At 43.4% G+C, this 24,016-nt stretch overlaps 1 pseudogene; it reads left to right on the top strand.

The window, feature by feature from the left end:
• Window positions 1–1,118: 1,118 nt before the first annotated feature.
• On the top strand, window positions 1,119–19,415 carry LOC142198319 (cytochrome P450 2K1-like; annotated as a pseudogene).
• Window positions 19,416–24,016: the final 4,601 nt, after the last annotated feature.

The raw sequence follows: 24,016 nt of genomic DNA, 5'->3' as shown, positions 1-24,016 counted from the left end.
CAGTCCCTTCGATGAGCTGATCCATGTGGGTACAAGGTGTCAAGTGCAGTGCCTGACATTTCTGGAGCTGAACTGAGGATGGACTGAAAATTGTAGATGAAATATGCAGAGGAGCAAATACTGAGAAAATATATTGTTCAGATAACATTGAGCTTAAAAATTTCATTTTCCAGGTACAGCTTATGCTCTCCAATCCACGCTATAAATGTACAGATGTAGAACGTTAACCTGAATTTTTGCAATTGGTTAAACTGCACCAACGTGATATCAGATCACAGTAGATGACAAAATCCAATGAAAAGTGAGGGTGTTTTTTTTTATCCATCTATGGCCTTCCCATAATCCTTGGACCAAAACCCTAAGCCCATGTCCTCTGGCTATGCAGCTCTTTTGTACAGGTTATATATAGAGAGAGGTCCCATTTCTATCAATAACATTAATGTGACCACCGCCTACTTTTGACATCAACGTTAAATAACCAATGGCAGAAGGCGCGTGTCATCAGCCATCTGGGTGCACTCATCATTGTGGAAGGCACGATGGAGCAACACAAGTATGCATCTATCCTTGTGGACCATGTTCACCCCTACATGAGAATTGTTTTTCCTCAGGATGATGGCATCTACCAGCAGGACAATGCGACGTGTCATAAAGCTCGCAGTGTACGTGCGTGGTTCGGGGAGCACCAGGATGAGTTTACTGTACTCCCTTGGCCAGTAAACTCCCGAACTTGAACCCAATCGAGAATCTGTTGGACCACCTCGATCGGGCTATACGTGCCATGGATGCTCAACCACGTAATCTAGCACAGCTGGCCACAGCACTGGAGTCGGCATGGCTCAACATCCCAGTGACATCATCACAGCATCCCCTCTCTTCCTGCACGTCTCGCAGCGGTCCACTCTGCCACAGGTGGGTATTCTGGATTCTGACAGGGGGTCACATGAATGTGACTGGACTGTATAATTTGTATTTGTTGCCCTCTCTATAACAAGTATTCACGTTATGCAACCTCTTTAATAATTCTCCAATGTAATTGAGACAAAGGTGGAGACCAAAGGTTAGACCAGGCAACCAGCGCTGCCCATCGTTTGTCCAATTTCAGTTTGTTCACAGCTATGGATTTTGCGTTCTCTATAACCTCTTATTTTGTGCTGGTTTTGACTTTTTTATATATACTGAATCTCTTAAAAAGTTGGAATAAAAATCATGTCGACAATTTCCCTCCCGGACCCAGATGTTTGCCGCTTATTGGAAATTTGCATCTCATGGATTTTAAGAATCCTCCACTCACTTATGTAAAGGTAAATATTCTCAGATATGATGATAAATGAAAAAAAAAAATCAGTTTTTATGTTTTTTTTTTTTTTTTTAATTTTTATCTTAAACTTTGAAAAACGGAGATAGCCAAGATTTTACTTGGTAGAAGTTCCTATGTCTAGAAATGCCAACCTGTCTATCTCATATGGAAAATGAAGCAACAGAACTGTTTTCTTGTAGACAGGGGTGTTCTGCCATGAGGATAGGGGAATATGGCACGGCTTGATGATTTGCAAATATTGCTGACAACCTAAAAGTTTTAGGTGACCCCAGCAATCTCTCAGAGATCTTTCTTCCTATAGAGGGAGTGGGCTACCAAAAACTGCCTGTGCCCCAAACCATGAAAGGTCCTCTTTAAGCTGCAGTACCATAACCACATGCATATATTCAGGACTGTAATGTGTCTTATTCCAATAGACCTGGGATAAGACGCTCTACCCATTGCACTTAGATGTAATAGCTAACTGCAGAAAATTCACCGAGGCACAAAAATATTTTTTGTATTCAAACATTTTAGCTTCTAATGACTTACCATACTGGGCAAAAAATTTTAGGCAGGTGTGAAAAGATCTTTCAAACTAAGGCTAGGTTCAAATCTGCATTGGAGTGTCCAGATTGCAGCTAAAATTGGCAGAGAGAAAAGTCACATAGTGACTTGTTTGTCCCTGTCCTCAGGGGACTCATAATCTAATCCACACACACTAATGCACCCTAGGGCTCGTAGGACACCACCAAACCATGAAGTATAAGATGAGTGTGACAAAATTATATATAGGTTACATAAACAAGAACATACGGGGGCCACATGGTGGCTCATTGTTTAGCACTGTAGCCTTGCAGCGCTGGAGTCCTGGTGTTCAAATCCCGCCAAGGGCAGAAAACCATCTGCAAGGAGTTTGTATGTTCTCCCCGTGTTTGCATGGATTTCCATCCCATATTCCAAAGACATACTGATAGGGGAAAAATGTACATTGTGAGCTCTATGTGTGGCTCACAATCTACATTTAAAAAAAAACAAAAAAAACAAACAAGAACATACAAACCTCAGGCAAATGTTGTCCTATACAGTGGCGTAACTAGGAATGGCGGGCCCTGTGGCGAACCTTTAAATTTCTCCCCCCGACCAACCCCTGACGAAGACCCCCCCACCCCCCGTTCCTGCGCTCTCCATTGTGCCACATGGTGGCCCCTAAACACAGTATTATTGCCTCATAGTGGCTCCTGCACACAGTATCATCCCCCATAGTGGCCCCTGCACACAGTATCATCCCCCATAGTGGCCCCTGCACACAGTATTATACCCCATAGTGGCCCCTGCACACAGTATTATGCCCCATAGTGGCCCCTGCACACAGTATTATGTCCCATAGTGGCCCCTGCACACAGTATCATCCCCCATAGTGGCCCCTGCACACAGTATTATGCCCCATAGTGGCCCCTGCACACAGTATTATGTCCCATAGTGGCCCCTGCACACAGTATTATGTCCCATAGCGGCCCCTGCACACAGTATCATCCCCCATAGTGGCCCCTGCACACAGTATTATGTCCCATAGTGGCCCCTGCACACAGTTTTATCCCCCATAGTGGCCCCTGCACACAGTATTATCCCCCATAGTCGCCCCTGCACACAGTATTATGTCCCATAGTGGCCCCTGCACACAGTATTATGTCCCATAGTGGCCCCTGCACACAGTATTATGTCCCATAGTGGCCCCTGCACACAGTATTATCCCCCATAGTGGCCCCTGCACACAGTATTATACCCCATAGTGGAAACCCTTGAACAATTATTACACTCTGGGATCTTTTCATACCCCAGAGTATAATAATTGGTGACCGAGGAAGGATACCAACATAAAAAACATTGTTACTTACCTCTCCCTGGCTCCACTGCACTGCTCAGTGGTGTTGGCCATCTTCAATGACGTCCAGGACGTCACATTACCTGGGATGCAGGCCCCGGTCATGTGACATCAGGGACGTCACAGAAGTAGGCCCAAAGTCTGTCTGAAGCCCGGAGAGGTAAATAACAGTGTTTTTTAGGTTCCCTTATTTCTCCTGGGCCTCCGATCATTATACTCTGAAAAGACCCCTGAGTATAATATTAGTGCTTGTGGGGCCTGCGGTGTCACTTACCTATCCTGGCCCCTGCCAGGATCGGTAAGTAAATAGGGCCCGTTATCGTCTGGAGTAACTCCAGCCGGTAATGGCCTATTAAGAAAAGAAAAAAAAACACAGCGTGTAGCAGCTGTCGCTGGGTCCCTAATATCCCAGGTCCTGTGGCAGCTGCTGGTAGTTACGCCACTAGTCCTATACACCTCATGGGAATAAACTCAGGAGCCCAGTCCTGCAATACATGTCTGCTAATCTACGTTACTAGTGTGTTAATACGAGAAACTCGAGAGAAGAAGAAAATAAATGCTCCACTGTAGATGCACAAGCCTGTCATCCCAGTGCTATAAGATAAGATAAGATACGATAAGATACGATAAGAATCCTTTAATAGTCCAGCAGTGGATAAATTTCAGCATGTTACAGCAGCATAGTAATACAGATACAGGATAATACACAGTAATATATTACAGGCGTAGAGACACCCATATGCTGAGAAGAGAAGATATACTAGGAGTCCATAGCAGCTAAGGAAAGTAAGAGACAGAAGGAAGACTTCATAGCCATAATCATTAGTTCTTTGTGCGGAGTGATCTTCGCTTGGTCTGATGTAGATTATACAGCCTGGTCGCGGTTGGAAGGAAGGACTTGCGATAGCTCCTTCTATTCCTTCTTGGGGTGAAGCAGACGGTCACTTACAGTGCTGCCGAGTCCCATCAAGGTCTCATACATGGAGTGGGATTTGTTCTCCCGCATGGAGGTCACCACGGACATCAGCCCCAACCATGCTCATTAATATCTTACTGCAGTGGCCCATATACATACAAAGCCTAAAAATATAGACAAGAGATAGATACATACTGTGTAGGGGATGCACTAAGATATGTCCATAATAATAATTTTGCATTATTCCAGCTTGCAAAGAAATATGGGCCGGTCTTCACTGTTCAGATGGGTACGAAAAAAATGGTGGTCATCGCCGGATATGACGCAGTCAAAGAGGCACTTATCAATAATGCAGAAGAGTTTGGAGAAAGAGGATTGCTTAAAATATTTGAGCATATAGATCATGGAATGGGTGAGTTCTCGGAAAGTATTATATTTATTACAAAGGATAAAACCCAGCCTCAAGGTCAAGTAGATAGTAGAAAGCTACGTTATTATGTAACTGGAACAGGCTTGCGGTTTGCAAGATAACACAGCAGTAAAAAGTACAGCAAGTATTATGATGGCCTCGGGGTGGGCCAGTGGGTTTTGGGCCATCACCCTCCCACCATTCTCCCTGCAAGCTATTCCTCTGTAAGTAGGATGAGGGCAACTCCCCGATTGAGCTTTTCTCTGTACAGCACCAGATACAGATTAGTCCTGAATTCCACAAGTAAAGTGCTGCCTATAATCCAACACTACCTTGGAATGTGGAGTCTAAAGTCATGTTTTCACCAGAGTCTGCTGAAAGGCAGGAGGGACTTAGCGACTCGGGACCCCGGTCACAAAACAGGTGCACTTGTAGAAATATAGAACAAAATTAATTACCTTTAGGGGGACTAAAGGAGTAATAAACAAGCCGAGGTCATACTAGTAGTGTACGGGGAACAGAAGCTTATGGCCGGGTTTACAAGGGGCTTTTTGGACCGGATTTTCAGGCGGAGGGCGCCTCAGAATCAGGCCCAAAAAATGGCTAGTCACAACTGGATGCCGGTGCAGTGCATACAGTGTACCGGCATCCAGTCACGTCTTTCAAATGAAAGGGCCTAGTCGGGAGGGAGTGTCGCGAGGCAGACGTCCGTGGCTGAATCATCTACGGAAGAAAGTGCATGTGGCTTCTTTTGTCCGCAAGTGGAAACAAATCGCTTACGGAAAATGGAATTGGCCAACTCCCATTGTTATCATTGGGAGAAGGTTTTTTGAGCCGGATTCTGACGCGGATTCCACGTCAATATCTGGGCAAAAAATCCCCCATCTGAACCCAGCCTAAGAGAGTCAGAGTCCAAGTCAAAGTTGTTCGGGACAACAAGGGGTCCCCTGAATAGAGTATGTTGTAGAGATCCATATTGATTTATATTATTTAGATCTGAAGAGAAATCATTGTGCACACACAGCTCTGAATCAGATGAGTTCTGTTGATTGTATCAATATGTCCAAGTGCTTAGATCTACAAGCTTAATAGGTGTAGGTTTCATTGACAGAAAGAAGATAAGAACAAGACACGGGACACAAATGTATCCTCTCACAATGAGGCCTCAGAGATAAGAATCAGCAGCTTACAGACATGTCTAGGTCTACGTCCTTTCACAATCACAGTCACCTCACCTCGTAGCATGTATATAGTTGTTAATATATATATATATATATATATATATATATATATACTGTATATATATACTGTATATATATATATATATATATATATATATATATATATATATATATATATATATTAGAGTACAAAATGCATGACAGATTCCAAATGGAGGGTTACTCATGGAGGATTATCTCTAACAAAGTCAAATCCAAGAAATCACCAGAATATCCAAATCAGAAGCCGAACGGGTTAACCAGCAGTAAACAAGGTAGAGTAAGGAGCCAAGCTGCACAAGACAATATCAGGCACATGACTGAACATAAGTGAGAAAGTTTAAAGAACCCATATTAGCTCTTATTTGGAATAAAAGGCAAATCTCTAATTGGGTCTGTGTCTTACAAGTTCTGACAGGCTTTGCAGACCCAAGAAGTATTTGTTTGGTAGCCATGGAAGCCTTAACGCATAGCATGCTGATATATCTGATACCTAGGCTATAGCAAGACCGAAGCTTACTTTTCTAATTTGTACCCAGAACATCATTTTTACTATATCGGAATGATAAGAGCCGAGGGTGCACTAGAACCCTTATGCACACTCGGCTCTGCTACATCTGATGGGCTGACCGGCACACGGTGTAGTTGAGCAGAACTGGCTCAGCACTGCTAAGTCTCTGCATTCCCATAGGAATGCATTGGCCAGCCTTCGGCCAATCAGCGCTGGCTCTGCCGGAGGAGGCGGAGTCTAAGGTCGGACCTGAATGGAGACTGGTGTGGAGCGATCTTAGACTCCGCCTCCTCCAGCAGAGCCAGCGCTGATTGGTCGAATTTCGTACTCTGGCCAATCAGCGCTGGTCAATGCATTCTATTGGCCCGATGAAGTAGAGCTGAATGTGTGTGCTTAGCTCAACTACGCCGGTGGAGTAGTTGAGCTAAGCACACACATTCAGCTCTACTTCATCGGGCTAATAGAATGCATTGGCCAATCAGCGCTGGCCAATGCATTCTATTAGCGTGAGCTGAGTTTGCACAGGGGTTCCAGTGCACCCTCGGCTCTGCTACATCTGATATAGCAGAGCCGAGTGTGCATAAGGGTTCTAGTGCACCCTCGGCTCTGCTACATATGATGTAGCAGAGCCGAGTGTGCACACTCGGCTCTGCTATATCAGATGGGCTGACCGGCACACGGTGTAGTTGAGCAGAACTGGCTCAGCACTGCTAAATCTCTGCATTCCCATAGGAATGCATTGGCCAGCCTTCGGCCAATCAGCGCTGGCTCTGCCGGAGGAGGCGGAGTCTAAGGTCGGACCTGAATGGAGACTGGTGTGGAGCGATCTTAGACTCCGCTTCCTCCAGCAGAGCCAGCGCTGATTGGTCGAATTCCGTACTCTGGCCAATCAGCACTGGCCAATGCATTCCTATGGGGAAAAGTTAGCTTGCGAAAATCGCAAGCTGACAGGGATTTCCATGAAATAAAGTGACTTATATGCCCCCAGACACGCTTCCCCTGCTGTCCCAGTGTCATTCCAGGGTGTTGGTATCATTTTCTGGGGTGTCATAGTGGACTTGGTGACCCTCCAGACACGGATTTGGGTTTCCCCCTTAACGAGTATATGTTCCCCATAGACTATAATGGGGTTCGAAACCCGTTCGAACACTCGAACAGTGAGCGGCTGTTCAAATCGAATTTTGAACCTCAAACATTTTAGTGTTCGCTCATCTCTATATGGGGTATTTTAAAGTGGGAGGGGCAATAGGAAAGCTTATCTCACCCTTAAGGTTAAGCCATCAATACTTAAAAAATGCATCAACAATACATATCAAAGATACTGACATTTTTAATATTTCAGGACTTACGACTTCAAAAGGCGAAATCTGGAAGGCTATGAGAAAATTTACAGTGACAACATTACGGGACTTTGGCATGGGAAAAAGCACTATAGAAGAGAAAATCATTGAGGAGTGTGCACACCTAACTAAATACTTTGAATCTTTTAAAGGTACAGTACTTTATAACTCTAAGGGTGAGTTCACACGTAGTAAAGTGCCGCGTGATGTGGCACATATACGCCGCGTGAACTCACCCTAACACTGTGAGAAACTTGTTCCAGGAGTATAACTATCAGTGTGGTGCCCAATAGCGGCCATGATGGGGCCCACAACATGAGAAGGCCCAGTGTGGCACATTAATATGTTCAGTGTATCTGAGAGGACTGTGGGGGACTAGGAGTGGAAATATGTTCCTGAGAGAATCAGGTGGGGCCTGGTTGAGGGAATGTGGTCTGAGAGAATTGTGGTTGGTCCCTGGGGTCAGGTGGTGGTATGCTGGGTGGAATGTGTCAGAGATGACGGTGTTGGGAGGCTCAGGGGAGGTTTTTTTTTTGAGAGGGTGTTTGACAGGATTATGGAGGGTGGTGGCATGTGTCTAACAGGATAATATGGAGCCTCTGGGAAAAGGGGCAGTATGTTGAGGGGAATATATCTGCGAGGGGGCACCAGTTAAAAGTTTTCTATGGGAACCCTTCTTTCCTAGCTACACCACTGCTTGGTCACAACTCCATAGGATTATATACTGCTGTCTGATACATCCAACTTTCTGCTTCATTTTACACATTTTTGTTCATTCTGTCCCTTTAGGGAAGCCATTTAATAACATTACGATCTTGAATGCCGCTGTGGCAAATATAATTGTGGCGATTTTACTTGGGACGCGAATGGACTATGATGATTCTCAGTATAGGAGACTGTTACGCCTGGTAAACGAGATCGGTAGATTTCTGGGAGCTCCAATCGTTTCGGTAATGTCATTTTCCATATATTAATTCACATTAATGATGACGTCTCTGAAATCAGAATGATATATAGATGAGTCCACCCATATCTTAGCTCAGCTTTGGTAAAGGACTCCAATTTCTCATGAAACTAATTCACTACGATATGGTACAGGTGGTTTGTTCATGTTGTTTTTAAAAGCTGGTCATCTAGTGAAACAAAATATGTTGACATGTCCTGCCAGAAAGAAAGGGAAAGAAGGAACATATCAATATATATCAGAGAATTAAATAGGTTGTCCAGGCACTGGTGTCCACCTAACACATCCTGGTCCTTCTGCTGAACAGAAGAGACAAAAGGGGGATACCGAGCCAATCCTCGTGTAATATGTCAAGGCCACAGTAGGAAATATAAAGAACGACAGATGTCTTCTCACCTTGATGGGATGTGAGGAACTCACAACAACCCAACATCAATACATGTGGATCCTTGGAAGATCCCAAACAGTGAGTGGGGCAGCAGCTGTGAGACATGAAAAATGCCGACAGAGAAAGGACCAACCTCATGTTTTGAGTCATCCAGGCCCGTCATTTTGCACTTGACAAAGGACCATATGGGTCCGAAACGCGTTGTGCCATATCCATTGTTCCAATTTCAATTAAGAAGGTGTTTTGGAACTACTTGGGTGAGCGCTGTACTTTGGCCTGATATCGGTCAGGTTGGTCCTTCCTCTGCTGGCTTCTGCTGAAAAGATCTTTTCTGGAGTTCTGATGAAGCCTTCATTGGTCTCATCAGTCACATAACCACTAAGGCCAATTAGCGGAACACTGGAAGAAAACAAGGAGAAACAGCTGGTGCAGAAGAACTAGGACACACTGGGAGGACACCAGAGCATTGAGGATGGGTAAGTATGCATTTTTTGTTGATGCTAATTTAAAAGTTAAAGGGGTTATCCAATTTTGCCTGGACAACACCTTTAATCAGATATAAAACATTTAAGTCAATATCCACCTTTTATAGTTAGGTTGTTATCCTATTAATATTATAAATGTGAAAGTTTGTGAGTTTGCATGTCTGTGGGTTTGTGTGTTTGGATGTTTGTTACTCAATCACACCCAAACGGCTAATTGGATTTCATAGAAATATCACACACACCTACATATTGGCCAGGAAGGAGTAATAGGCTACTTTAAAAGTGTGTCACTCACCCCAAAACGCCACCACGACCCTCAAAAGTTGTCTCCGGCTCCACTTCGTCCCTGCCATAACGTCAACGCAGGTTGTTACATGCAGCTCCTATTGGTGGAGGACGGTGTGTGAGTGGGATAGGGAGACAGGTCAGCGGCCCCATAGGTTGACACCGATATGTGGGCGTGGCCAGCATGCTCGGACACTTCACTCAACATGGCGCCTCCACCACACAGCCACCCGTGCACGGTCTTCCCAGCGCTGACATGCCGGCCGGCCACACACTCCCCCCATGCTGGCATAACATGCAGCAGCGCAAACACGCCTCCAGCCCTACGCCGCCCGTACCTGCATACTGTGCGGACCACAACATAGACGTCTTGCCAAACTCCCCGCTGCTACCGGCTCATGTTGCAGTCACCATAAGCAGACCTCACCAGCATCTACAAGGTGAGTGCTGCGACTTCTGTCAACGGCACGTTCTTTGGGGTGGGTTCAACAGTTGGTGTGTTTGGTGGGGTAGGTGGGGGGGTTCAAGTGTTGATTAGGGAGGGGGGTTGGGAGTAGAGAGCCGAGGGTGAGTAGGGGGGAGGCTGATTCCACAGGTTAAATGGGGGTGTGTGAGGATCACTGGTGTCACGGGTGGGTAGTGGTGGGCGCAGGGCTGGCAATGTGCAAGGTGACTGTAGGCTTTAAAGGGGAGAGGGGGCGCGGGTAAGGGGGGGGGACCAAGGGTACACTTAGGTAGTCAGGAGGGAGCCAGGGAAACAGAAGCGGGGCTTTGGGGACCACCCCACCAGTTGTGGGAGAGGCTCACTGCGACCGGAAGGAAAGGGGCATCGGGGACAACGGGCCGCACAAAGGGTGAGGAGGTCACGGACGAAGTCACAGGTACAGCTAGTCATGATCTAAAATCTATACTAATGTATTTTTATTGCATCTTTTTGTTGCTCAGCGCTCAGTTTCGTTCTGATACCGAGCTCCAGATCCTTTGCATGGACATCGATTTAAAGCATAACATTAGTCTGAAATAAATTAAAAGAGAATTCTGCAGAATTGCAAGTTACTAAAGACCACCCTCCTGACCTATCTGCTATTCCCTATGAATAACATCAGTCCATAGAAGATTTTTATACATCCTCCTGTTCGATACACATAGAATAACATTGATCACACACATACAGGATATTCCTTCCTTCCGCAGTGCTTATCTTGTATACATTTGGGTTACAACAGACACAAACCAAAATTCTTGAATATACGTTTTTCGTGAGGTGATGCCACCGCCATTGTTAAATTTACCCTATCACAATCTATTTTGATTATTTTAACAGCTCTATAACATGTTCCCATTCCTCGGGATTTTTCCTGGTCGTCACAAAACAATTGTGAAAAATGTTGAAGAACTATCTGACTTTATTCTAAAAAATATGGTAGAAAGTCTGAAGAACTTGGATGAAAATGATCAAAGAAATTTTATTGATGCTTTCCTCGTCAGACAAAAAGAGGTACAGTAAGTTTTGGGGTGCTCTGAATATAAGCTGTCATGACTGGTGGAAATTAGTGGTAGCATCCAAATGCTGATATACCATAGGGAGACCATACAAAGTAATACAATGCAATACTACTAGAGATGGGCAATCTGGTTCTGAACAAAACTTGATTTGACTAGAATGTCTCAAAATTTCCGATGATGAAACCCAATGAAACCATTTGAGACTTGGGAATCGTTTCAGGCAAATCCGTTTCACATGGTCCTAAAGTGGGTGCTAGTCCTTCTACGCCTTGCTAAGTGCCCAAAGAACAATTGTTATGGTAGCCAGCTATATGGTTACAATATATCATAGGGCTGATATATTATATACACCATGCATTGATATTACTACCGATACCACTGATACAGCGGTATTCATTGTCGTTCACTGAGCCTCTGTTATAGTTCTGAGCGTATATATAAAAATAATAATTAACACAAATAGAACTGCTAAACTGCAGAACACTGCAGCGAGGTCCACAAGCCCAGATGGGCAGCCGTCTGCCTGAATATGAACCACCAGTTAAACTGCACTGGCAGTGATGTTGTGCGGCACCAATGTGAACAGGCTGCAAGAGACTCTCTCCAGTTAACTTCACTCCAAAGCGTGCCTGTGTATAGCTGTTTGAGTGAAGCCAAATGAAGCCTTGCAAGAAGCACTTGCTAATTACAGCAGGGGAACCAGGCCCTAGCATATGCTTCACTCTGCTGAACAAACAAGACTGCCAGGGGTTAACTTCACCCCTGGTCAGTAACACAAAGAACTCCTTAACCCGCTAGGATCTACAATGCAATTAGACAGTGAAAAGGCTTTACTGATTACCACTGGCAAAGCCAAGGAATCCTAACTTGGTCCCTACTCAGCTCCTGCCAGGGGCGGATCCAGGGCCGGGCGAGCCGGGCAACCGTCCAGGGCCCCGCGCTTAGCCCCGGGTCTCCGGCATTTGTAGCCGCGATGTGATGACGTCATCACATCGCGGCTACAATATGTGTATGAGGGAGAGAGCTGCGAGGGAACGAGGAATGGTGAGTGTGTGTGTGTGTGTGTGTGTGAGAACGGCATGACACTGGGGCAGATGGAGGGGGGAGAACGGCATGACACTGGGGCAGATGTAGGGGGAGAGAACAGCATGACACTGGGGCAGATGGAGGGGGGAGAGCAGCATGACACTGGGGCAGATGGAGGGGGAGAACGGCATGGCACTGGGGCAGATGGAGGGGGAGAGAACAGCATGACACTGGGGCAGATGGAGGGGGAGAACGGCATGACACTGGGGCAGATGGAGGGGGAGAGAACAGCATGACACTGGGGCAGATGGAGGGGGGAGAGAACAGCATGACACTGGGGCAGATGGAGGGGGGAGAACAGCATGACACTGGGGCAGATGGAGGGGGGGAGAACAGCATGACACTGGGGCAGATGAAGGGGGGAGAATGGCATGACACTGGGGCAGATGAAGGGGGGAGAACGGCATGACACTGGGGCAGATGAAGGGGGGGAGAACAGCATGACACTGGGGCAGATGAAGGGGGGAGAACGGCATGGCACTGGGACAGATGGAGGGGGGAGAACAGCATGACACTGGGGCAGATGGAGGGGGGAGAACAGCATGACACTGGGGCAAATGAAGGGGGAGAGAACAGCATGACACTGGGGCAGATGAAGGGGGGGATGGCATGACACTGGGGCAGAGACAGGGGGGAAATGAAACTGTGGGCAGATAAAGGGAGAGAATGGCATGAAACTGGGGACAGAGATAGAGGGGGGACATGAAACTAGAGGTAGATGAAGGGTGTATATGAAAATGGGGGGGAGATATAATTTACGGGTGACTGTAGGAGGATTATACTGTGTGGAATCACATGAAAATTGAATGAGAATGGGTGGAGTCAACATAAAAGTGGGCGGGGCCTAATTTGTTGTGGCGCGATTTTGTTCCCTCTTTCTAGTCTTCAACAGTTGGGAAGTACAGGTTAGAAGTGCGAGACCCCCAGTAAGTAGGGCCCCGCCAAAGTCAATTGCCCAGGGCCCCGCAAACCCTGGATCCGCCACTGGCTCCTGCCTTACACTGGAACCTAGCCCTGACCTCCTGTCTCAAGGTATTTTCAGTCAAAGTCAAGCACCGGATGGGCATCGGCTCACACTATATAAAAGCTAGTCCCACCCAACAGGGGCGGTGGCATGACGTCACCGATCATACTCAGTATGGCTAAAATGGCACTTAGCCTCTGAGCGACTTTGTGTCCGGTAAAAAAAAAACGGTTTTGCCACGGAGAGGCAGAAGACGCTCACGGGTGGTCACTTTGCAAATCCACTCAAGTGAATGGGTTTGAAAACTGACTGCTGGTTTCCGTCTCCTGTCCAGTTTCTCGGGCAGAAGACAGAAACCTTCAAAGCCGAGATCGGGCTCAGGTGTGAACCTAAGCCGTGGAATTGCGGAGTGTCAAAGAATGGGTTAATTGCGGTCTTGCCATGACTGCAATTGGCCCTTTGACTGTAGTCACAGCTTCAGTAGGAAGTCTGGTGAACTGAGCTCTTGAGAGGTGTCACATTATGGTCTGTTTACCAAAAGTAGGTTTACTAGAGTTCTTTGTCCAATGAACTGTAAGAAACCCTATCACATGATGTGGTATGAGTTTATGGGAGATGAACCCCAAAAGTTTTGGGCTCAGGTCAAGCCTGAATCATTAAGAAAACTTAGTTGAAATCTGGTTTGATCTTAACTGGTCCGCTCATGTTTGATCTTAACTGGTCCATTCATTCTGGAAACGGTCGGCAGTATTTTACACCCTGCCATCTGCATAATGATACATTAACAGTTCCATGATCTGAAACAATCTAAAAGTTGTTCCTTTTATGTGAGCTGATATTTACTTGCTGTGTATACTTCATTTCTCCAGGAAGCAGGAAACCCCAAGTCACATTTTCATAATGAGAATCTAACAAAAGTTGTAAGAAACTTGTTTTCGGCAGGAATGGAGACAACGTCCACCACACTGCGCTGGGGAATTCTGATGATGATGAAACATCCAAAAATCCAAGGTACGGGTAGGGCAGAGATGTTCTTGCCATTTGGCTTAAATCTTGATCATGTCACACCATGTTATTATGTTTAGCGCTTCCTTTTCTGTGTTTCTACAACATTTCCTTCTTTATTCTTTAGTGCTCCTATGATATCTTAAGCATGAGTCTAAATCACCTCTGGCATCATACAATAGGCTATGCTCCACTGATTCTGGAAGAATTGGAGTTTTATTCCCTAGCCTCCATTGTTCCCAAGCAAAAACTACTGTTAGTTTTGGTGCCTGATATGCTAATTAGGTCCTCTACTGTCAGTTGGACGGTGTCAGGAAGAAGCAGGAAAGGGAGCGTGACTCCATTATCTGGCACTTCTCACTTTTGTTTGGACCTCAGCCCTTTCCTACTCCTGCCTGACACCGCCCTCCTGACAGTACAGAGTATAAGCAGCATATCAGACACCAAAAATAACAGCATTGATGGCTCATGAATGGTAGGGACTAGAGAAAATATTCTAACTGTGTGAGAATTAACAGAGCTTAGGAACGCTTTCACTATTATGGCTAACAAACAGGGTGTAAAGAGTAACAAAACTTCTTTAGACATTGATCCAGACTTGCTATTGTGGTTACACATTGGATATGTGGGGCATGTTAGATGCATCTTAGTGCGTATTTTTCTACTTATAAGACATGGCTTCTCAGAAAAGGGCTCAGCCCAATCTGACCGTTTCCCTTGAACTAGGGGTTGAGTTGCTGATATGCTCATAGCACTCACCTATTACACTAGGTCTTATCTTCTTTCTCTATTGAGACTACCAATCCCATAAAGATGGCCCATCTTTGTGTTTGGCATTAAATGCGTAATAAATGGAATATCTTGGAGAAATGGGGAGAGATTTCTTGTTGGACCGTCCTTGTAAGGCTGCGAGTTATATGTTGCAGTATAGGGTATAGAAAGGGATAAGTTGATTCTATCCCCCACCTATCAAGTCTCCATCTACCAAGGTCCAAGCTGTCTCTTCACGATCCCGTAAGGTGGTCCTTTGTCCACGAACATGGTTTTATGAGTGCACTTTGCTATAGTGTAATATTGTTCTTTGGTAGGGTTGAGCGATCGGGATCGGAAAAAATCGGATTACGATCGACGATCGAAGAAATTTCACAATCGCGATCGGAATTCCGATCCAGATCTTTTCCAGCGGGATCGAGCTCGGAGGTTATCTCAATATTGGCTCAACCCTAAAAGTGACATTTCCCATAGAGAAGCATTGACTAGGGTTGAGCGATCGGGATCGGAAAAGATCGGATTCCGATCGGCGATCGAGCAAATTTCACGATCGGCTGGAAAATGATTGGAAATCGGATTTTAAAATCGATCCTGAAATCTCAACTCTATTCTTTGCACATATCAGTACATGTAAAGTTTTGTATTATTTTTTTAGTCCTATATGAATCAGAAAAGCGTTATGTCTTAAATGCACCAAAATGTTCTCAAATTGCCACAAATTTTTGGTATAAAAGGTACACAAAGTAGTCTAAAGATGTAATATCCACCCTTGTCCATTGTGATCTGGCACATGTTTAGACTGCCTCAGTTCACATTAAAAGAAAAAATATATATCCTTGTACAGTGTTAGCCAGTGGATATGAAATGAAAGAAATTTTTTGAGAGAAGTCCTCAGTAGTTGATACCTTTTTTAATGGCTAACTCAAAAAGTTTTTTGATGACATATCAAGCTTTCGAGACTCTATAGAGGTCTCTTCATCAGGATGGTATAACACAATTTCTGAAGGTAGGCATATATATACACAGAGAAATGGAGTGTTAGATGCAAAATAGATGGAGAACAGAACACAATGTAAATAAACATATATATCAGTTCCCAGGGAAGTTCTCTGGGTTTGTAGCTTCTTTGATCAGTGACGTGGTGTCTAGTGGTTGTAAAACGTCATAAAACCCTGGGCCTGGTTTAACCCCCTTTGGAGCGTGTCAAAGTTCGTCATAAGTTTAACCTCCCATATGAGGCGATGTTTTCTGCTCTTGAAATTCCCTCTCAGTACCAGGATCTTCATATCCTGGGTCATATTATGATTTTGATTGCAGAAGTGTTTTGGCACAGGGAGGATGAACTTAGGATGAGGATGAACTCACACAGACATACGATTAGAGAACAGAGACTGGACCTCCCTGTGCCAAAACACTTCTGCAATCGAAATCATAATATGACCCAGGATATGAAGATCCTGGTACTGAGAGGGAATTTCAAGAGCAGAAAACATCGCCTCATATGGGAGGTTAAACTTATGACGAACTTTGACACGCTCCAAAGGGGGTTAAACCAGGCCCAGGGTTTTATGACGTTTTACAACCACTAGACACCACGTCACTGATCAAAGAAGCTATAAACCCAGAGAACTTCCCTGGGAACTGATATATATGTTTATTTACATTGTGTTCTGTTCTCCATCTATTTTGCATCTAACACTCCATTTCTCTGTGTATATATATGCCTACCTTCAGAAATTGTGTTATACCATCCTGATGAAGAGACCTCTATAGAGTCTCGAAAGCTTGATATGTCATCAAAAAACTTTTTGAGTTAGCCATTAAAAAAGGTATCAACTACTGAGGACTTCTCTCAAAAAATTTCTTTCATTTCAGTTCACATTGTCAAACTATTAGCAAATTTGGGTCAGCTATATAAAAAGAACAAAAAAAAAACAAACAAACCACTTCAGAACATCTTAATTCATTGTTACATTGTTCTCATCTTACTTAGAAAAGGTCCAGGAAGAAATATCCAAAGTCATTGGCTCTGCACAGCCCACGTACAGCCACCGACGGCAAATGCCCTTTACAAACGCAGTAGTACACGAAATCCAGAGGTTTGCCGATGTGATTCCTTTAAGTCTGGGCCATGAGACAACTAAAGATGTTACATTTAAAGGGTATTTTATTCCAAAAGTAAGTAACATGTACGAACTAGGCCGGTATAGCGATACACTCATCCATAACCATAATCATCTTAACTTTGTATGTATGCGCGCACGTGTGTGTTTTGTATGTACATGTGTGCTATGTGTGAATGTGCATGTAACTGTGAGAAACTTATAGATAGATAGATAGATAGATAGATAGATAGATAGATAGATAGATAGATAGATAGGAGATAGATATGTTTGTGTAAAGTATGTGTGTGTGTCCTATGCTATGTCTTGTGTGCTGTAAAACAGAGTTCTCATTGCAGTATTTTTACTTTACATTTCTGTAAAGGGCACCTATATAATGACATTATTGACATCGGTATTAAAAGATGAGACATAGTTTAAGAAACCACAAGAGTTTTATCCAGAGCATTTTCTTGACTCCAAGGGAAATTTCACAAAGAAGGAAGCCTTCATGCCATTCTCTGCAGGTAAGTATATAATGAACATCATAAATATGACATATAGAGGTAAATACCACTATATAAGATTTTTGTAATCCCACTCGTACTTTTCTTTCCTCAGGGTTGAAAAATCTCCATTATGGTGGGCAAGTTAGGGAATTATAATCAATGATATAAATTCCCCAAATATGACAGAATTCCTCACACCAAACATGTGAATCTCACATTAAATGGAGAAAAATACATTCACGTGTGATCTATATATATATATATATATATATATATATATATATATATATATATATATAACAAAGTTACGAAAAAAAATCAAAGGGGGAGATTTAGCAAAAACTTGTTTTTTAAGTTATTAAGAATTAGTTTTTGATTGATTGCTCAATATGGCGGTCACCATTTCACAGAACAGAGCTAGCCAGAGAAAAAGGAGGATCACTTAACCTCTGGTGTTCAGGCGTTCTTGTAATGCCTTCCAGATAGCCCTTAATCCAAGGGTCAGCAACCTTCACACTCCAGCTGCTGTGACACTACAACTCCCATCATGCTCCATTCACTTCCATGGGCGTTCCAAGAACAGCAGAGCAAGGATGCATGCTGGGAGTTGTAGTTTTACAACAGCTGGAGTACCGAAGGTTGCCTAGACCTGCCTTAGACAGTCATGAGGGGCATTAGATGTATAAGAAAACTGATGATAACTATGAATGCTGCCATTTTGGGAGGATAAAGGGTGGCACAGTACCTGATCTGTAGATTTGGTCTGGACAGGTCAGCTCTGTCAGTGTGGTGCCACACTCCTAGTCTTCACACTCAGACTAATATCAGGCCTTGATTAGTCAGCTGACCTCCCTGGTGTGGGCCTTTACCATACACTCTTTAGCTGCCTGGCTGGGACATACCTGTCTTCCCAGACCACACCCTTCATTCTCATATATAACTACTCACAGTACGCACCCCAGTTAAACTTTCCTGTGAATTACTAATAAAATACCAGAAAGCACCATCAAAACAAGGTTCTGCAATAGCGCCCCCTGGGGCATTATGAACACCATATTTATCAACAACACCGCACCCCTTATTGTCACTTGCTGGTTTCAGGAATTCCAGGTGTACTGGAATATACATAAAAGACATATTTCAAATTTGTGCCAAAATCACCCCCAGACCCCGCTGCCTAATAATAATAATAATAATAATAATAATAATAATAATAATAATAATAATAAAAAATATAATAATAATAATAATAATAATAATAATAATAATAATAATAATAATAATAATAATAATAATAATTATTATTATTATTATTATTATTATTATTATTATTATTATTATTCTCTGGCATCTCTCCTGACCACAGGGTATGATATGTCTTCTCCAGCCTACCATGTACTGTCAGAGAGGACATTCCAGCTTCAATACAATAATACCAAACCTGTTGCTACTTCCCAAAAAGGGATTATTTCGGGTCGCTTGTAACAACCATTGCTTCTTCTGCTATCTCTACTGGAGATTATTGGAATTTTACTCCTATACAAGTTTCCTGTTTGTCCTACAGCTCTCGTAATTCTTCCATTTCAGGTCGTAGAGTTTGTGTTGGAGAGACACTTGCAAGAATGGAGCTCTTCATCTTTTTTACAAGCCTTCTGCAGAAATTCACCTTCTGTTTTCCCCTGGGGGTCACCGATGTGGACATGACCCCTATCTTTGGAATTACAAATTCACCGAAACCCCACATGATTTGTGCTGTGCCTCGTAATTAAAATAAACCCACCGTGTGTCATAGTATATCTAAGATACAACATTTGGTACAATCCGGTATTATGTGCTGTTGTTATGTTGGGGCTTCCTCTAAGTTTCATGTAGAATCATGGAAATATTTGATTCCACCGATTTATCAAGATTTATCCAATAAACCATTACATGATAAATTCAGTTTACTGTGTGTATATCTGTATCATATATGTGTCTGTGTCATGTATCTAGTCATATGAGGGATTATTTTATTGAGTGATGAGATGCATCTTTTAATGACTGTATAATTTATTAATACATTTATTGGTAAAACAATAAAATAAAAAGTTTTAAAGTGTAACTCTCTTATTTTTTTGCTATTGTATTGGGGAGGGAGTGTTTGGTGATCATTTTGTAATATATAGGTTATGTAACCTATCTAACTTCCTTTTTAATAGAAAACTGGCTATAACCTTCTCTTTAGCATCCTTCTAGCTGTTACTAGGGAAAGTCTGTACACATTTGTGTTGTGAATATGCAGAGTTGAAGAATTTACCAAATATTTACCAATATTTTTAGTTTTTGCATTTTTTTTCTTCCCCTAATATGTACAGTACTCCAACTGGAGCATAAATTCTCAGCTGTAAGGCTGTGATGTGATACAGCCTCTTAGAGTAAGTTCACATGGGGTTTTTTGGTCAGGATTTTGAGGCCGTATCTGCCTCAAAATCCTGACCAAAAAGTGGGGCCACATGGTGGCTCAGTGGTTAGCACTGCAGCCTTGCAGCGCTGGAGTCCTGGTGCTCAAATCCCGCCATGGGCAAAAAACCATCTGCAAGGAGTTTGTATGTTCTTCCCGTGTTTGCATGGATTTCCATCCCATTTTCCAAAAAAATACATACTGATAGGGAAAAATGTACATTGTGAGCTCTATGTGGGGCTCACAATCTACATTTAAAAAAAAAAAAAAAAATCCTGACCAAAAAGACAGCTCCCATTGAAATTAGTGGGAGCCAGACAGTTCTTTTTTCTGGGAGCAAATTGTTCCGGCTCCAGGAAAAAGAAGCGAGATGCTCATTCTTTCAGGCAGATTCGCCTCATGACATCCGCCTGAAGGCACTCCCTCCAGACTAGGCCCATTCATCTGGAGCGGAGTGCGCGACTGGGTGTCGGTGCAACGCACCGGCATCCAGTCACAGCTACCTGTATTTTGGTCCAGAACCTGAGGCGGCCTCTGCCTCAGGTTCCAGACCAAAAAAAACCCTGTGAACTTACCCTCACACAACCTCCAGTACCTCTTCTCATTAAGGTGGAAGCAACTAAAATTTCACAATAGACATCTGCTGACCCCCACAATAGTTCTATCAGAGGATTGGAATGTTCCGAACAAGTGCCACAAGAAGGTGTAACTACGAATGTGACCATTAAAGAGGAACTCTTCTTCCACACTAACCTATTACACTAGGCTTCAAAGTAGTGCAGTGACCCCACTCTCCGACCATCCACACAAACAATTGCACCCACCTGGTACTCACAGTAGCCAAGAGACCAATATACCCAGACCACTCACACCTGAGCCCTCTGGCACACAATGGCAAACAAAAGGCTAGCAACCTTTGGGAATTGTGGGAATGTTTAGAGCCCGGAACAATCTGAAATTTTAAATGTAATATACACAAAGAGTAGAGTGCTTACAGAAAAAAATGATGTAATAAATATATGAATACAAGCAAACAATATCAAAATAATAAGGGAAAGCGCCTCCCTTTCCAAATTTGCCTTCGGGATTCTCTAATCCTTGCCATTATAAGTAATTCACATCTATAAAGTAGGTAAGAAACAAAATGGTATAACACTATGTAACTTTGTCCTTGTTCATCAAATGTTATTTCCTAACAGTACATAGGATGGCATTACAGAAAATACAAATTATTATTATACTCTTTTTTACTTTTTTTTTTTTTGGTAGAGTTGGAAGGAACCTCAAGGGCCATCGAGTCCAACCCCCTGCGAGTGCAGGTCTTCCTAAATCATCCCAGCTATATGTTTATCCATATTCCGCTTGAAGATTTCCATTGATGGAGCGCCCACCACCTCCCGTGGCAGCCTATTCCACTCTCTCACTCCCCTCACTGTCAGAAAGTTTTTCCTAATGTCTAATCTGTATCTCTTTCCCTTTAGTTTCATCCCATTGCTTCTTGTACTTCCTTGTGCTAATGAGAATAGGGTAGATCCCTCTGCACTGTGACTACCTTTCAGATATTTGTAGACTGCTATTAAATCTCCCCTCAGCCTTCTCTTCTGCAAACTAAACAATCCCAGTTCTTTTAGCAGCTCCTCATAGGACATGGTTTGCAGACCTTCCACCATTTTGGTTGCTCTTCTCTGGACTTGCTCCAATATATCGATGTCTTTCTTGAATTGAGGCGCCCAGAACTGTACACAGTATTCCAGGTGTGGTCGGACCAGGGAAGAGTACAGCGGAATAATGACCTCTCTTGATCTAGATTCAATGCTTGTCTTAATACATCCCAGAATTGTATTAGCCTTTTTTGCAGCAGCACCGCACTGTTGGCTCATGTTGAATTTGTGATCTACTATTATGCCCAAGTCCTTTTCCCCTATGCTATCACTTAGTTCTATTCCTCCCATACTATATATGTTTTTTACATTTCTGTTACCCAGATGTAGAACTTTGCATTTGTCCCTGTTAAATACCATTTTGTTGGCCTCAGCCCATTGTTCCAGTGTGTCTAAGTCCTTTTGAATACACTCTCTCTCCTCTCTAGTGTTGGCTATTCCTCCTATCTTCGTATCATCTGCAAATTTTATGAGTTCCCCAATAATTCCATCGTCCAGATCATTTATAAAGATATTAAAAAGTACTGGGCCCAGAACAGAGCCCTGCGGCACCCCGCTTTTGACTTTCTTCCAGTTCGATGTGTAGCCATTTAGTATTACTCGTTGTGCCCGATCATTAAGCCAGTTGTGAATCCACCTAACTGATTTTTTGTCAAAGCCATACTTAATCATTTTTTCAATAAGAAGGTTATGTGATACTTTATCAAATGCCTTACTGAAGTCAAGATATACTATGTCCACGGCATTCCCTTGGTCCAACCATTCAGTGATTTTGTTGTAGAAGGAAATCAGGTTAGTCTGACAAGATTTATTGGTCATAAAGCCGTGCTGGCTCTGGTTAATTAATGCCTTCCCATCCAGGTACCGAAGTAAATGTTCCTTGACAATTTGCTCAAAGATTTTTCCTGCTATCGAGGTCAGACTTACCGGCCTGTAATTTCCTGGATCGTCCCTTTTCCCCTTTTTGTAGATGGGGACAACATTTGCCCTTTTCCAATCTAAAGGGACCACTCCTGTTTCCCATGACTTACCAAAGATTATAGCAAGGGGTTCTGTTATTTCCTCTGCTATCTCTTTCAGGACTCTAGGGTGTAAATCATCTGGTCCTGGGGACTTGGTTTCCTGTAACTTGGCTAAGTGCTCTCTTACCAGACCTTCGCTTATAGTCAGCTTGGAGTCCTCCTTCCCCTCATCTCCATCACCATTAATGTCGATATTTCCATTAGTTTCTTGGGAGAAGACGGATACAAAATATGAATTTAGTAGCTCCACCTGCTGTTCCACCATGTCAACTGTTTCTCCTTTGTCATTCTTCAGGACTCCAATGGTCTCCTTCACTTTTTTTTTGCTTTTAACATATCCCCAAAATCCTTTTACCTTATCCTTTGCCTCTTTTGCAAGCTTCAATTCGTGTTCAGCCTTAGCTCCTTTGATGCTTGTCTTGCAGAGTCTGCAGACTGCTGTGTACTCTTCCTTAGGTATAGTTCCCATCTTCCACTTTTTGTATGTTTCCTTTTTCCTTTTTAGCAGGTTATATAATTTTTTGGTTATCCATCCTGATATTTTTAGGTGCTTCCCATTTTTCTTCCTTCTAGGTATTGTTAGTTCCTGTGCTTTAATGATTTCCCTACGGAAGATTTCCCACCCTTCATGTGCATTTTTGTGCTTAAGAATTTTGCACCATGGAATTCTGCTAACCCTTGCCTTCAGGCTCTTGAAGTCTTCCCTGCTAAAGTCGAGCCTTGAAGTCTGTGTCTTCTCAGGTCTTCTTCTTCTTGCAACCCCAAACTCAAGTATAGCATGATCGCTCAATCCCAGTGTCCCTGGGAGTCCCTCGAGTATAAGCCGAATTTTTCAGCACAATTTTTGTGCTGAAAAAGCCCCCCCTCGGCTTATACTCAAGTCAAGCAAAAGAAAAAAAAAAGTCAGTCCTCAGTCCTCAAGCTCAGGGAAGGGGAAGACAGACAAACAAAACACCCCCTCCCCTCCCTCAGCACCTACTGCACCCAAAAATTCTGACCATTTTAATTTTTGAAGTTTTCCAGTAGCTGCTGCTACCCCCCCAGGCTTATACTCGAGTCAATAAGTTTTCCCAGTTCTTTGTGGTAAAATTAGGCTTGGCTTATATTCGGGTCAGCTTATACTCGAATATATACGGTAATCAATTTTGTTTTTATGACCAGGGCATCGGAAACAATAAAAATGTCTGATATTGGTAAAAATAATGACTATATTCAGCTGTCTAGCTTCATCTATAACAACAATATGT

Source organism: Leptodactylus fuscus, chromosome 3 (genome assembly GCF_031893055.1).
Source record: "Leptodactylus fuscus isolate aLepFus1 chromosome 3, aLepFus1.hap2, whole genome shotgun sequence".
Taxonomy (NCBI): Eukaryota; Metazoa; Chordata; class Amphibia; order Anura; family Leptodactylidae; genus Leptodactylus; species Leptodactylus fuscus.
Note: the sequence above shows the minus strand (reverse complement) of the source record. Positions and strands in the feature narration are given on the sequence as shown.